Genomic DNA, 16,961 nt, shown 5'->3' with positions numbered 1-16,961 from the left:
GCTGAAGGTGAGAGAGCAAGGAAGAAGAGACGAGCAGCTAGCCCTATAAGGAGAGGGGATGAGTCAATGGAGATGACACCAAACATGAGCCCCAGGAGGATCCGGGATGGGTTGCAAAGGATTGCAAGGGAGAATAGGAATCGAGAGGACTTGCAGCCAGAGGGAACAGAGGATAGAGCAGAGAATTACACCGTCATCAGGAAAAGGCAGGTCTATGTGATTGGGGACTCCTTACTGAGAAGAATAGACAGGCCTGTAACCAGAGTTGATCTAGAGAATAGAAGTGTGTCCTGTCTGCCCAGTGCTAAGATATGGGATGTGGACCTGAGGCTGAAGAGGATCCTAATGGGAGTGGGAAAGAATCCGCTTATTGTCCTTCATGTGGGAAAGAATGATACAGCTAGATTCTCGCTGGAATGTATCAAAGGATACTATGCCAGGCTGGAGAAGATGCTTAAGGAAATCAAGGCTCAAGTGATCTTCATTGGATTCTGCCTGTTCTTAGAGAAGGGCCACAAAGGTGTGACAAGATTATGGCAATCAACAGATGGCTCAGGCAGTGGTGCTATAAGGAGGGCTTTGGGATTTATGGCCACTGGGAGGCATTCATGGACAGAGGACTGTTCTCTCGGGATGGACTTCACCCTAGTAGGGAGGGAAATAGACTTCTAGGATGGAGGCTGGCACAGCTGATTAAGAGAGCTTTAAACTAGGAATTGGGGGAGATGGTTGGGAGGGGATTGGGGGGGTCTGGGGTGCAGGTCCTGGGGTGCAGGTCCTGGGCTGGGGATTAGGGTACAGGAGGGGTGCAGGCTTTGGGATGGAGTTTGGGTGCTGGCTGTAAGCTCTGGGCTGGGGGTGGGGGCGTAGGAGGGGGTGAGGGGTGCAGGCTCTGGGAGGGAGTTTGGGGGTGGGAAGGGGTGTGTGGGAAGGGGGAGGGGGTGCATACTCTGGGAGGGGGTGCACGCTCTGGGAGGAAGTTTGAGGATAGGAGAGAGTGCAGGGCTGAGGGCTGTGGGGCTGAGGATGAGGGATTCACGATGCAGGAGGGGGCTCAGGGCTGGAGCAGAGGATGAGGGTGTGAGGGGATGAGGGCTCTGGCTGGGGCTGGGGATGAGGGGTTCATGATGCAGGAGGGGGCTCAGGGCTGGAGCAGAGGATTAGAGCGCAGGGGGATGAGGGCTCTGGCTGGGGATTAGGGGTTTGGAGCGTTGGAGAGGCTCAGGGCTAGGGCAGAAGGGCAGGGTAAGGGCAGCCTGCCCTGCCATAATGGGATGGGGGGCAGCTGCTCCACGTAGGAATGTGCTACACCAGCAGCACAAGCAGGCACGGGAGAGGCGTGCACTGCTTTCGTTCAGGCATGGACGCGGCCGGGTGGGGGGAGATGCGTAGGGGAGCGGGGGGCCGGGGCCCAATCCAGGCAGGGCCGGAGGAGAGACCGAGCTCCAAATATTGGTGGAGCAGGGCCACCAGCCCTGAATATTCCTGGTGCCCGAGCACCAAAAAAGTATATAACCTGCCGCCTATGCTTGCAAAGGGAATTAAAACCAATAGTGTATGGTTCTATAGCCATATAAATAAGAAAACAAAGAAAGAAGAAGTGGGACCGCTAAACACTGAGGATGGAGTGGAGATTAAGGATAATCCTTGGCATGGCCCAATATCTAAACAAATACTTTGCCTCAGTCTTTAATGAGGCTAATGAGGAGTCTAGGGATAATAGTAGGATGACAAATAGGAATGAGGATATGGAGGTAGATATTACCACATCCGAGGTAGAAGCCAAACTCGAACAGCTTGATGGGACGAAATCAGGGGGCCCAGATAATCTTCATTCAAGAATATTAAAGGAACTAGCACATGAAATTGCAAGCCCATTAGCAAGAATTTTTAATGAATCTGTAAACTCAGGGGTTGGACTGTATGACTGGAGAATTGCTAACATAGTTCCTATCTTTAAGAAATGGAAAAAAAGTGATCCATGCAAGTACAGGCTTGTCAGTTTGACATCTGTAGTTTGCAAGGTCTTGGAAAAAATTTTGAAGGAAAAAGTAGTCAAGGACATTGAGGTCAATGGTAATTGGGACAAAATACAACATGGTTTTACAAAAGGTAGATCGTGCCAAACCAACCTGATCTCCTTCTTTGAGAATCTAACAGATTTTTTAGACAAAGGAAATGCAGTGGATCTAATTTACCTTGATTTCAGTAAAGCATTTGATACGGTTCCACATGGGGAATAGTTAGCTAAATTGGAGAAGATGGGGATCAATATGAAAATTGAAAGGTGGATAAGGCACTGGTTAAAGGGGAGACTACAATGGGTCATACTGAAAGGTGAATTGTCAGGCTGGAGGGAGGTTACTAGTGGAGTTCCTCAGGGATTGGTTTTGGGACCAATGTTATTTAATCTTTTTATTACTGACCTTGACACAAAAAGTGGGAAGGTGCTAACAAAGCTGGGAGGTATTGCCAATACAGAGAAGGACAGGAAGATCATACAGGAAGATCTGGATGACCTTGTAAACTGGAGTAATAGTAATAGGATGAAATTTATAGTGAAAAGTGCAAGGTCATGTATTTAGGGATTAATAACAAGAACTATTGTTATAAGCTGGGGAGGCATCAGTTGGAAGTAACAGAGGAGGAGAAGGACCTCGGAGTATTGGTTGATCACAGGATGACTATGAGCCGCCAATGTGATATGGCTGTGAAAAAAGCTAATGCGGTCTTGGGATGCATCAGGCGAGCTATTTCCAGTAGAGATAAGGAGGTGTTAGTACCGTTGTACAAGGCACTGGTGAGACCTCATCTGGAATACTGTGTGCAGTTCTGGTCTCCCATGTTTAAGAAGGATGAATTCAAACTGGAACAGGTTCAGAGAAAGGCTACTAGGATGATCCGAGGAGTGGAAAACCTGTCATATGAAAACAGACTCAAGGAGCTTGGCTTGTTTAGTCTGACCGAAAGAAGGCTGAGGGGAGATATGGTTGCTCTCTACAAATATATCAGAGGAATAAATACCAGGGAGGGAGAGGAATTATTTCAGCTCAGTACCAATGTGGACACAAGAACAAATGGATATAAACTGGACACTAGGAAGTTTAGACTTGAAATTAGATGAAGGTTTCTAACCATCAGGGGAGTGAAGTTCTGGAACAGCCTTCCAATGGGAGCAGTGGGGGCAAAAGACATATCTGGCTTCAAGACTAAGCTTGATAAGTTTATGGAGGGGATGGTATAATGGGATAGCCTAATTTTGGCAATTAATTGATCTTTGACTACTAGCGGTAAATATGCCCAATGGCTTGTGATGGGATGTTAGATGGGGTGAGATAATCTTCATCCAAGAATATTAAAGGAACTGGCACAAGAAATTGCAAGCCCATTAGCAAGAATTTTTAATGAATCAGTAAACTCAGGGGTTGTACCGTATGACTGGAGAATTGCTAACATAGTTCCTATTTTTAAGAAAGGGGAAAAACGTAATCCGAGTAACTATAGGCCTGTTAGTTTGACATCTGTAGTATGTAAGGTCTTGGAAAAAATTTTGAAGGAGAAAGTAGTTAAGGACATTGAGGTCAATGGTAATTGGGACAAAATACAACATGGTTTTACAAAAGGTAGATGGTGCCAAACCAACCTGATCTCCTTCTTTGAGAAGGTAACAGATTTTCTAGACAAAGGAAATGCAGTGGATCTAATTTACCTCGATTTCAGTAAGGCATTTGACATGGTTCCACATGGGGAATTATTAGTTAAATTGGAAAAGATGGGGGTCAATATGAAAATGGAAAGGTGGATAAGGAACTGGTTAAAGGGGAGACTACAATGAGTAGTACTGAAAGGTGAATTGTCAGGCTGGAAGGAGGTTACTAGTGGAGTTCCTCAGGGATCAGTTTTGGGTCCAATCTTATTTAACCTTTTTATTACTGACTTTGGCACAAAACGCGGGAATGTGCTAATAAAGTTTGTGGATGACACAAAGCTGGGAGATATTGTTAACACAGAGAAGGACCAGGATATCATCAGGGCCGCCCAGAGAATTCAGGGGGCCTGGGGCAAAAAATTTTGGGGGCCCCTTCTATAAAAAAATTGCAATACTATATTCTCCTGAGGGCCCGTGCGGGGCTCTCAGCAAATTGCCCCACTTGCTCCCCGCCAAGAGTGCCCCTGGGAAAAATAAACCTTCCGCATTTCGGCACAAACCCAGTTTTGGGAAAACTTCTTTACAAGGTATCACTGATTCTCAGCATCAGCTAGTGCTAAAAGGCACTAAAGCTCATTAAAAGGGTTAGACAAATATTTTCCATCAAAATTTTTTCTGGATCAAAAACTAGGGGTTTTTAAAAAGCAGAAAAAAATCACGGACAATGTCTCCTTTCCTTCAAAATTTGTTTTTTTTTTAATTGAAAAGCTGAAATTAGTCTGCCAAAACCTGAACATGGTTTGAGGTTTCAGAAGTGTGTGGCCAAATATTTGCTGCTTGCTGTGTTTGATTGTTTAAAGAAACAATAAAAAAATTCTGCTTAAAAAAAAATCCAAAACTTTTGAACCACCTCAGCTTGTAACCAAACACCTGAGCCCATCCAGGCAGAGATTTTTCCAGGTTTCTGATACTCTGCTGGCTTCCTTGACTCATATCTGTTTCCATAACTTTGGGTTCATTTAGGTTAGAACATAAGAACAGCCATACTGGGTCAAACCAAAGGCCATCCTGCCCAGTCTCCTGTCTACTGACAATGGCCAATGCCAAGTGCCCCAGAGGGAGTGAAGCTATCAGGTAATGATCAAGTGATCTCGCTCCTGCCATCCATCTCCACTCTCTGAAAAAAAGAGGCTAGGGACACCATTCCTTACCCATCCTGGCTAATAGCCATTAATGGACTTAATCTCCATGCATTTACCTGTTTCCTAGAGACTGGCTCCATGTGGTCCCTCACAAACTGGAGACGGTTACTGTGGGTTTGTCTTTAGTATAGCTTATGTACATACTCCACGAACTGAGCATTTGAGCTTGTTCCAGAATCTGGGATGAGCCTATGTTGTCAAAACTGAAATGCTCAAAATAGCACATGCATGTGAATGGACACAGGGTGCTAAAATTAAATTAATCCAGGGGTTCTCAAACTGGAGGTCAGGACCCTTCAGGGGGTCACGAGGTTAATACTGGGGGTCGTGAGCTGTCAGCCTCCACCTCAAACCCCACTTTGCCTCCAGCATTTATAATAGTGTTAAATATATAAAAAAGTGTTTTCAATTTATAAGGGGGGAGGGGTTTGCACTCAGAGGTTTGGTATGTGAAAAGGTCACCAGGACAAAAATTTGAGAACCACTGAATTAACCCCTCTGGAGCCTCAAGAATGCAGAGGAGGGGGGGTCGCCCTTGGTAGGGTTGGGAAGGATATTGCTCTTCTCATGTGATCCCTCCCCCCAGTGGCTAATTTTAAATGAAGCTACCCTCCCCTGACATGAATCTCCCTATGGCACTGAAATTAAATATAGACTATAATTTGGCATTTGAGAAGTGAAAGGGATGGTAGCCAAAGCTAACAGCTTGGCTCTTCTGCAAGCCTCAAACTGCTGAATGAGCTTTAGGGTAGGGAAGGCTGTGCCTCTGCAAACAGCCTGGCCCTACCCGCATCTGACCTCCACCCACTTCCTGCCCCCAACTGCCACCCTCAGAATCCCTGACCCATCCTGCTCCTTGTCCCCTCACCGTCCCCCAGAGATCCCCCACCACCACCATGGGACCCCACCCCTGCTCCCTGTCTGCCCCAACCCCTATCCACCCCCCCCGCTGAGTCCTGACAGACCCCCCCCAGAACACCCACAATCCAACCCCCCATTCCCTGCCCCCTGACCGCTCCCCCAACCTCTGTCCCCATCCCTGTGCCCTGACTGTCCTCAGGACTCCCTGCCCCTTAGCCAACCCCCTGGCCCCAGCCTCTTACCCCCGGCTCCCTCCTCACCCGAAGCCTCAGCACGTTGCTGAACAGCAACAGCGTGTCTCTGCCGGGGCCTGAGCTCCGCCCTGCTCAGAGCCGCGTGGTGAGGGGGCGGGGCTGTGAGCTCCACGCCGAGCGGAGGGAGCTGAGCTCAGCCTGGAGCTCGCAGCCCTGCCCCCTCACCACGCAGCTCTGAGCAGGGCGGGGCTCAGGGGCGAGGCTCAGGAGCCCCGCCGGAGACACATTGCGGCGCTGTCTGAGGACGCCGCTTGATGCGCTAAGGCTCCAGGAGAGGGGCGGAGGCGGGAGCCTCAGCTGTTCTCTTGGAGGCCCCTGTGGAGCCCGGGGCAAATTGCCCCACTTGCCCCCCCCCCGGGTGGCCCTGGATATCATACAGGAAGATCTGGATGACCTTGTAAACTGGAGTAATAGTAATAGGATGAAATTTAATAGTGAAAAATGCAAGGTCATGCATTTAGGGATTAATAACAATAATTTTAGTTATAAATTGGGGACACATCAGTTGGAAGTAACAGAGGAAGAGAAGGACCTCGGAGTATTGGTTGATCACAGGATGACTATGAGCCGCCAATGTGATATGGCCGTTAAAAAGGCTAATGCAGTTTTAGGATGCATCAGGCGAGGTATTTCCAGCGAAGATAAGGAGGTGTTAGTACCGTTGTACAAGGCACTGGTGAGACCTCATCTGGAATACTGTGTGCAGTTCTGGTCTCCCATGCTTAAGAAGGATGAATTCAAACTGGAACAGGTTCAGAGACGGGCTACTAGAATGATCCGAGGAATGGAAAACCTGTCTTATGAAAGGAGACTCAAAGAGCTTGGCTTGTTTAGCCTAACCAAAAGAAGGTTGAGGGGGGATATGATGGCTCTTTATAAATATATCAGAGGGATTAATATTAGGGAGGGAGAGGAATTATTTAAGCTTAATACTAATGTGGACACAAGAACAAATGGATATAAACTGGACACTAGGAAGTTTAGACTTGAAATTAGACGAAGGTTTCTAACCATTAGAGGAATGAAGTTCTGGAACAGCCTTCCAAGGGAAGTAGTGAGGGCAAAAGACATATCTGGCTTTAAGACTAAGCTTGATAAGTTTATGGAGGGGATGGTATGATGGGATAGCCTAATTTTGGCAATTAATCAAAGATCAATTGCCAAATTATCAGCAGGTAAGTATGCCCAGTGGTCTGGGATGGGATGTTAGATGGGATGGGATCTGAGTAACTACAGAGAATTCTTTCCTGGGTGTCTGGCTGGTGAGTCTTGCCCACATGCTCAGGGTTTAGCTGATTGCCATATTTGGGGTCTGGAAGGAATTTTCCTCAAGGCAGATTGGCAGAAGCCCTGGGGGTTTTTCACCTTCCTCTGCAGCATGGGGCCCGGGTCACTTGCTGGAGGATTCTCTGCAGCTTGAGGTCTTCAATCCACAATTTGAGGACTTCAATAACTCAGACATAGGTTAGAGGTTTGTTATAGAAGTGGATGGGTGAGATTGTATGGCCTGCATTGTGCAGGAGGTCAGACTAGATGATCATAATGGTTCCTTCTGACCTTAAAGTCTATGAGTCTATAAACCTTTCCATGTCTACTACAAAATGCAACTTATTGAGACCAAATGATGCATTCACCATACACTGTAATAGTTGTTTGTCATTAAAGTGTCTTGACTGTTTCAAAGCAAATCAATTTCTTTTTGGCATTTTTATCAATATCACAAATATTTAATATTCTATTAATAAAATATCTGCGTTAAAACTATGACTTGTTCTAAAATACGTGACCAAACAGCAATAATTGGAACACTGGACCTTGCATACAGTATTCGTAATACATTTTATAACAGATTTGGTATGGTTAATGGGGAGGGAGGGTTTTAAAAGGCATGTGCACACACACACTTTAAAGCATTTGTCTGTCTAAAACTCCACAAGGAAATAAATCTAAGTACACACCAAATAAACTTCTAAAACTTAATCTAGAAAAATACAGGTTTTGTTCATTCTTCTTCTCATCCGTGGCTGACTTTCCCTCAGTCAGGACTTTCCACAAAAGTACAAGGTGCTGCTTCCCTTGTCTTAGTTGAAAGACCTTTGCCTAAGCAGATTTCTCACCTATATTCAGGTCCAGAGACTTGGTTGAAGGAGCCATCTTTCTCAGCTTGCCAGGGATCTGTTTCCTTGTCTGTCTAGTGATGGATGCCAAAGATGGATTCTGTCCTGGCATAAATCTTCCAAAGTTCAGTGAACTTGGTTCAAGAGGCAGGAAGGTCTCTTGTGTGCTCAGCTTCCTGTGTTCACCTGAAAGCTGACCTCATGTTGTTCTTCCTTTCCTGTGGGCTTCCTATCCCCCTATATGTAAATAGGGCTTCCAATGTTTTGATTCTACCAGGCTTCATTTACATAAGAGAGTGGTAGATATCTGTGACATTCCCTCCTGTCTGGGCAGACTGTACAGCCTAATATCAATGAGTATTCCTTAGTGGTGTTAGTACATACATTTCACAATTATATTAATCACCACTGTGTCATTAGCTTTCAGAAAAGACCCCACTCTATACACTTTTATAATACAGTAATGCAGTATACACTCAGTTGATTCAATTGCTTATCATTTGATGTTCAGCACCCCTACCTTTATGGACCAAAACCCTTTGAAATTGATGCTTGAATGAAAGGGGCAGGGATGTTTTGCTCCTCTATGAAGTTTGTGAAATCTTCACTGATAGTTGGCAAGGGTTGAAGAGTTTCAAAGCAAAATCCTGACACCGTTGAAGTCAGAGGGAGTTTTGCCATTGACTTCAATGGGCCAAGATTTCACCCTCTGAGATTAAAACAAAAGGTTCATCAGTACAACATAAATCATAGAAAAGGCTGAAAATTAGCTTTGTTAAGATGCATCTTCCTACAGGGGTTTTCTGAAAGAGTGATTAATGTCTGTACTTCTTTGGAAACACTGTTCAAACCCTCATCTTCTTAGCTCAGGCAGGAGAATGTGAACTGAAATCAAAGCATTCATATTAGCAACTATGAAATATTAATGCTTTGGACTACTTTAGCAAACTTTTACAACATTACATTATTAATGACAACTAATTATGAGGCAGTTGCTTCAGACACACTACTTCTATATAAACTTTACACTTCTTTTGAGAAGGATATATAATCTTTCCTTGTAAACCTAGCCTGGATCTTGGCAGCACTCCCATTATATGTCTCTTTGTATTAATGGATTACTCTCTTTGGATTGAAAATTGGAATCAAATCACTTGTGAAAAAATTTTATGAAAGGAAAGCAAAAATCCTTCCAACAAGGATTTTTGTCTGAAACTCAAAGCAGATGACAAATCTTCTCATCTGAAATTTACATCTATCTGAAATTACATTGAGATTTGGAATCAACATTACATTTGTCATCTGCTTTTGTATTACTAAGACGCAGTGGCTATCTCTACACTATGACCGAGGGGTATGTCTCCCCTGCTTGTGCACACAGACTTGTGCCAGCTCTCATCAAGCTAGCGCAAGTAAATAGCAGTGCAGCTGTGGTAGCACAAATAGTAGCAGCGGAGGCACAGCTGAGCCATGCTGAATAGATACCCACCAGTTTCAGGAGGGTTTGTACTCCACATGGCTCAGCTACACCTCTGCTACTTGGGCTACCATGACTACACTGCTATCTAATCACTAGCTTGATAGGAGCTGGCACAAGTATGTGTTCATAAGCAGTGGAATCGTACCCCTAGCTCATAGTGTCAACATAGCCTGAGACATGCACCTTAGCTTTAATTGTCTTCTTTCTTAAACTGTACGCTCTCTTGGGCAGAGACTGTTTATCTGTTTGTACATTGCCTGGTACCATGGGCCTTGACCCTCAATGTGTTATCTGAGTACTATAAAATAAATGTTATGAGAGAGATAAAAATCTATAGATTGCTCTCTAAACTGCTTGCTTATAATTTGCATTCCCTTCTTTCTCACTGTTTCTCCTCTCATCCAGCCTCTCTAAAATCTGTCCCTTGTCCTCCAGTTCTGTCTCTTCCTGTTCCACACAGGTTACATCAAACTATTGCTTCTTTCCGCCTGCACATGTCTCCAGGGTCATAGTTTGTGTGACACTACAATATACAGGCTTCCTGCACTAAGTCTTCTACAATATATGACTGAACTGTAGCCCAAGGTAAAGTCATAGGTGACTTCAGGCCCAAGTCTCATTTTCAAAAGTGATCCCAACTATGGTGAATCCCTGCTGTGATAGGCCTTGTATAAACACATATGAAAAAAATAATCCCTACCGTGAGCAGTTCACAGTCTAAGGGTCAGGTTGTGATTCCCTCATATTGAGTGGTATTTTATTTCAAAAGTAGTCCCATTGACTTCAGTGAGACAGCTCTTGGTGTAAAGTACAGCTTAAAATCAATAAGGGTGTTTGTTGCAGGCCCAAGGTGTGAGAGGAAGGGAGTATTACTATTCCTAATTTACAGAGGGGTGCCAAGGTACGGGCAGATTAAGGGCCAGACCCTACAATTTGATGCAGTGCCCATGCAAAAGACTGCAGAAGTCGTTGGAGCTCTGTGCAAACGCAGGATCTGATCCTAAGTGACTTGCCCAGGGTCACACAGGAACGGTGTGTGAAGTTAGTAGATAGTCTGAGGATGTTGCTTTTGATATTATTCATTATCTCATACAGGTATTTTAAATACTCTTTCTTTTGTCTAATGTTTTCTTTAATGGTTTAGATTTTGAAATAGGATTAGCAATTTACTAAGTACCTATGTTTACTGTTAATAAAGGAATTAGTTTTATGGCTTAGCATAATGTTTGCTGAAATGATTTTTTTTCTAGCAATTACAAAATAAAGTTGTTAAGCTCTATTTGTGCAATTTTGATGCATTTATAAAGATGTCTATGGATATCATTTGCTGTTTTGTGACCTTTTATCTTAATGTAAAAAATAATAATTGAAATCCTATAGGTGAAAAGACTGAAGTTGCTTGCCCTTTTTCATTTGATTTTCTAATCATTTTGGGCTTGATCCAATGAGCACTGAAGTCAGTGAAAGAACTGACTTTAGTTGCAATGGATCAAACCCATATGGACCACAATCCGACATTAGGCACATGGTTAACTTTAAGCATGTGATCAGTCACGCTGATGTCAATATACCCTGCTCTGTAGGGAATTTTTTTTTCTCCTAGAACTGATGTGACTGCAAAATTGTAGGAAAATGTTGCCTTCCTTTCCTATTAACTCCATTCCCTCAGCCCAGCTCTGGTAATGGTGTAAAAACTTAATTTAATTCCTATGCTACAAGGCTTCTTGGACGATGACAGAAGAAATGTTAAGATATGCAAGGTCTTGCTATTTTAAGTTTCAATCCTGAAAACATGCATGTGACTAATCCAGTTTAGTAGCAATATTCACATGCATAAAATTACCCATTTGTGTTTGTAGGAGTAGGGCTTTATTGTGAAGCTGCCATTTCCCAAACTACCAGTATGTGCTAATATTCCTGCATCTATCGATCTTCAAGTCTCAGAAGGTCATACATGTATGCTGTAAAGTGTGGATGATTGCACACTTGAGAGAGAGGTTTGAGAGAGGTGGGTATTGGAATGATGGGATTCTAAGCACTGATGATTTGAATAAATAAAATTTGACTGTGAATGTAGCCCTGAGGATTAATCTGTTGGTCTGTATAAAATGTCTTTTTGATAAAAGTGTGTAGGCTGCATAGATTAATAGAATTTGCAATAGCTGTAAACGCAAGATACCTAGAAGCTTCTAAACCAGACATCCTGGCCTATTTCCTCTGTGATGCTGAAAGCAACCTTTAAGACCCTTACTCAGAAAAGTGATAATAGGAAACAAACCTATGCAAATTGTCTAGGGACTTTCTAAATATCTGCTAACCTTTCACCTAGTTAGGTGCAAAAGTAGGGTATTTCTGCCCACAAAATACAAGTAGTCTACCACAAGATACGTAGATAGTTGTCATTAGTACGCACACAAAAGGTCAGCCAATGAAAACAGGTACCCTCACCTTTCCATGGGGGAAAGACAAATTTGGGCATAGGAAGGATTTCTCCCTATAAAAGGTGTGATAATCCACCATTAGAGCAGGCGATACACCCATCCTTCTATTCTCCATCGCCTCACCCTGCCTACACCTACGAAAGCTGTCAACTAATGATAAGTCGTAGTGTTCTGTCCTTTCACAGCTGTAAGTATGAAATAATTCTTAATTTCTACTTCACCTCTAAAGCATCTATGCTAAGAAGGGTTTAATTCATAACCAGTTTCTTTATAACTATACTTCCTCTAGCAGAGGTGTGAAATTCACTCTAGTACTATTTGCTGCAAAGTGCATTAGATATCATATCATATCATATCTTTTAAAGAACTGTGATATTTTGTAACTTTGTAATCAAACTGCTTTTAACATTTTACATTTACTTCTTGTTTTATTGGTTTTAAATAAAAGGTCTTGTTTGACTAAACTTTGTCTCAGTGTAAATTCCTGTTATACCCCAATCTCCTTGTATTAAATTCTGTGAAGCCTGATTCAAGACGAACTTTTATCTTCTGATCACACATATTGGCGAGCCATACCCATATTATTAATATTTATCACTTATTACTAACATTCTTAATTAATTAGAAAATTAATTATTACATACAACCAAATTAAGTGGATAAATTCCACTGTCCCTACTAACCCTCCCCAAATCAGGCAACAGACTGGCGAGCCGCCAGGAGGAGATTTGAGGAGTGTGACAGGAATCCAGGGATATTTCTGGACCGTTTTTCTGTGAAACGCAAGTAAATAGTTAATTTCAGTAAACTCTGAAACCAGAGTCAACTTCCTGTGACTATTGTTGCTGGCAGTACGCCCAGTATTTCCGTTTTGTATTGTGGTTATACATCCGAAAGGTTTTTACTTTCACTTTGGCCTAAAGATTTTAACTGTATTGATAACTGAATATTAAAGTAATAAAGTTTAAAAGTGATCTATGTGCACAGAAAGGGGTTTTTATATGTTGAAGAAGTTAATGAATGGTACCGAATAAAATAATTCGCAGCCGCACCTGGATCCGGTGACCCACACTAGTGGTGGCGGGGAGTTAATAAAGCAAGGTATTCATAGCCGCCAGAAAGGCCGCAATCAGTCAGAACTTGAATAGTTCAAAGATACCTTATCTTAGTCCCATTAACTCTTCCGGACTGCACCTCTGATCCGTCTGCCTCAGTATTCCCCGATATTTGGCAGGTCCCGACAGAGGGGAAAGACCTCTCGATCTGCTATAAGCCATCGAGAGAAGAGAGAAGAGAGTATCCCCACTCCCTCTATTTACTTGGGACTTGTATGATATATAGTGCTTAAACCGGTGGTTAAGGGGTATTATCCTGTTGTTTTCTGTAAAAGGGACGCCTTTTTGTGTATCAGAAGTAAATCGACAGAGGTTTGATTCTAGTGAATATACTAGATTCTAGTGAATATACTAGGAAAAGAAAGAGATGAATTCTCTATTTTGTAGTAAGAGTGTTAAAAGTGAAGATAGAACAGGAGTGGAGTGTGTTGGAATTTCTAGCAGTTTAGCTTTGGAAAACTTTGCTAGGAAATATATTCAGGAACATGGTGGAGGTTTGGAGCAGCTGAGAAATATTGAAATGATTTCTGAGCAGAGAAACCCATGGGGTTTTGTGAGTAATGTATTTGAGGATGAAACACAGCAGAAAAAGAAGAGAGCTAAGGTGGTGAAGGGAATAGCTGTTGAATGCTTGCTTGTAGCTTGTAGTTCATTGGGAAAGAAATTGGATAAAAAGATGGAGTTACTCAGGGAAGTTCAGCAGATGCTAGTAGCCTATAGAGTAGACCGTGGTCGGCTGTTGGAAAAGATTAAAGAACTAGAAAAGGGAGAAAATATAGCAGAGGAGGTTGAAGAATTGATTCCCATCCCTATTGGTATGGTGGATCCGACAGAGGTAGAAAATCATATTGGACCAGTGACTAGAAGTAAAACAAGAGAATTAGCTCAAGCAGACACAGTACCTTCAGAAGCGGGGTTGCAGGTTGAATCTGTGGAGTCAGAGGAAATTGGCAGTGCAGCAGTCACTGACAGTCTGCTGGTAGAGGACGGAAGTTCTGAAGTGACAGTTCAGGAGGCGGAGACAAGTGTCACAGTCAGTGAAGTAGTTAGTGACACAAACAGAGAAGCAGAGAAAGAGGAAAAGATTTCTGCTTCTGTAGAGACAGCTTCTGTGAGTGAAGAAGCAGTACCTTTAGAATCGGTCATTGTTCAAGGGTTAGAAGAGGCCGTATCACAGGTAACACAGGTAGCTAATGCATGTGATGTAGTGATCTCTAAGTTACAAAGAGAGCTACAACAACAAGCAGGGAATAGAATTCCTGCTCCTCCACCCAATGTTACATTAGCACCATATAGAGTAGAAAATCCAGTCCCTTTGGGTGGACATTTATTGGCATTTGGGCAATCAACATTGCCTAGACCCCAGGAATTTCGTGGGTCCTCTACACCCCCGTGGTATATGCTGGTATCACCTAGTGTATCGGTAGAACGCCCTACCACGCCAGACTTTAGAGGACTAAGGGATGTCCTGCGTCAGTGTGGAGATGCTTTGGATGTAAGCCATAGACATTTCATGGAAAATTATCCTAGATACCCAGGATTATCTCCAGTGGAAAGTTTTGATGGTTCAGACGAGGAAAATGTGAATCCAGGTAGAAGGAGGCCAGGAATAGAAATTGTAGATTTAAGCTCAGATGAAAGTTCAGATGAAAGCTCAGATTCAGATCCAGAAGAAGGAACTGCAGGTTCCAATTCTGATTGTCCTGTAGCAGTTGTTACAGATATTAAAACCTTAGACCTGGTAGCAAAGCAAGTAGGAATGATGGAGGATTCTTCAGTTGCTATGCATGCACAACGTGTGCAGGAGACAGCAAAAGTGTTTGGCTTACCAAGGGAGGATTGGGTTAAAATCTTACAACTCACAGTGAATCGAGCATTGTGGAGTACTTTGCCACTTAAGTTTAGGGTAGGAGAGAAAACTTTTCAAGAGACAGTAGCCCTATTGGAACATAACCAGCACCCAGGGCAAGCTGGAGTAGCAATTCTGTCTAACTTAAAGCAGAAACCTAATGAAACTCCACATCAGTTTCATTTGCGGTTAAGTGCAGCTTGGCGGAGTCATATCAAAGAAGAAACAGATGAACTGCCATATATCAGTCTGTTAGTTAATAATTCTCTTCCTCAGTTAAGAGAAATGGTTAATATGCATATCACTGATGATATTTCTTTAAAAAGAACATTAGCCTTACTGGCTAAAGCACATGCACAGGGAGGTTCTAAATTAGGTCGGCGTGGAGCCCCGGTTGCAGTACTTCAGGAACCACAAACTAATCCTACGGTGAGGATTGAGGGACCTCAACCTCAGCCAGGATTAGGACGAGGAGTTCCTAAATTCCCTAAGTATCAACGTTGGCAAAATGACCCTAACCCACGTAATAACCCTGGACCTTCGAGTGGCCAGGCCCCTCGACAGGGTTATGCGTTTGGATCCTATGCAGGAGCCCGGGATTGTGTTCCTTTCTTTTCAGATGCTGCACAGAACAGTTCACGTCTGCAGAGACCTAAATCACCGCCTTTGCACAAAACTGAGGACTCAGTTGTGAAAATGTTTAAAACAGTGCAACAGACGCTTGAGGCTCAACGACGGGCTATCCGAGAACTTCATGCCCATGTGAATGAGCTGATGATGATGGAAGGCCAAGGCTCAGCGACCTTGAACCGTCCAGTGGCCTCCGTCGATCCATCCCCTTTTCCCCAGTGGACAGCCACTCCTCCAGAATTGGCTGCCTCTGAGGAGATAGAGGAGGAACCCCTTGATTATCTGACAGCATATGCTGCATGACTACAAACAACCCCGAGTGTAGACATAACCCCAATTGGCAGAGATACAAGTGGAAGACCCACAATATCTGCAGTGATAGAGGGACTAGACAGGAATCTCATTATAGATACTGGAGCAGCAATCAGTATTCTCCATGTCGAGGATCCTAGATCCTCTCCTCTATCATCAGGATGTACCAAGACACTTGCAACTTTTGCAAGTAATCAGGTTACTACCACACTTTCTACACCCCTTGAAGTACAAATAGGTCACCTAAGAAAGAATCATACTTTTGCATTAATGAAGTTAGCAGACCCAAAGAATTCCTTATTGGGAACTGATTTCTTATACAAACAGGGATGTGTTCTTGATTTGTGTAACCAATTATTGTGTCTTTCAGTAGAACAGGAAAAGGATGACTCTCCAGTAGTCATACCTGAGTGTGGCATGGTATCTCCAGTGGAGGACTTTGAACCTGAAGGGTATGATTTGGACAAAATAGTGGCTAAACATGCAGACCAACCTGAGTTACAGGCATTACTGTACAAACATGCAGATGCCTTTGCTAAACACAAACATGACTGTGGATGCATGGCCGTCACTATTGTTGTGGAAGGAGGAGAAATTTCAGCCCAAAAACAGTATCCTTACCCAGAACAAGCAAATCCATACATAGAAAAGACTATTAAGTCCTTGCTGACACAGGGAGTACTACGAAAATGTACTTCCACTGCAAATTCACCTATTTGGCCTGTTAAGAAACCGGATGGTTCGTGGCGTCTCACAATAGATTACAGACGCCTAAACCAAGTCACACCAACTTGTGCCCCCACAGTGGCCAAAATGCCAGATCTAATCAAATCCTTTGATCCAGAGGCTGTATGGTTTACTGTATTAGATATCAGTAACAGCTTTTGGACATTACCATTGGCACACATTTCACAGTACCGTTTTGCATTTAGTTTTCAGGGAGTGCAATATTCTTGGACACGTTTGCCCCAGGGATATAAAAACTCTCCAGCTTTATTCCATGCACAAATGAGACGGATACTGTCACCATTTTCTAAACCAAATGTTCTAT

This window comes from Mauremys mutica, chromosome 5, assembly GCF_020497125.1.
Source record: "Mauremys mutica isolate MM-2020 ecotype Southern chromosome 5, ASM2049712v1, whole genome shotgun sequence".
NCBI classification, from domain to species: domain Eukaryota; kingdom Metazoa; phylum Chordata; order Testudines; family Geoemydidae; genus Mauremys; species Mauremys mutica.
The sequence above is the reverse complement of the archived record's forward strand: the minus strand, read 5'-3'. Positions refer to the sequence as shown.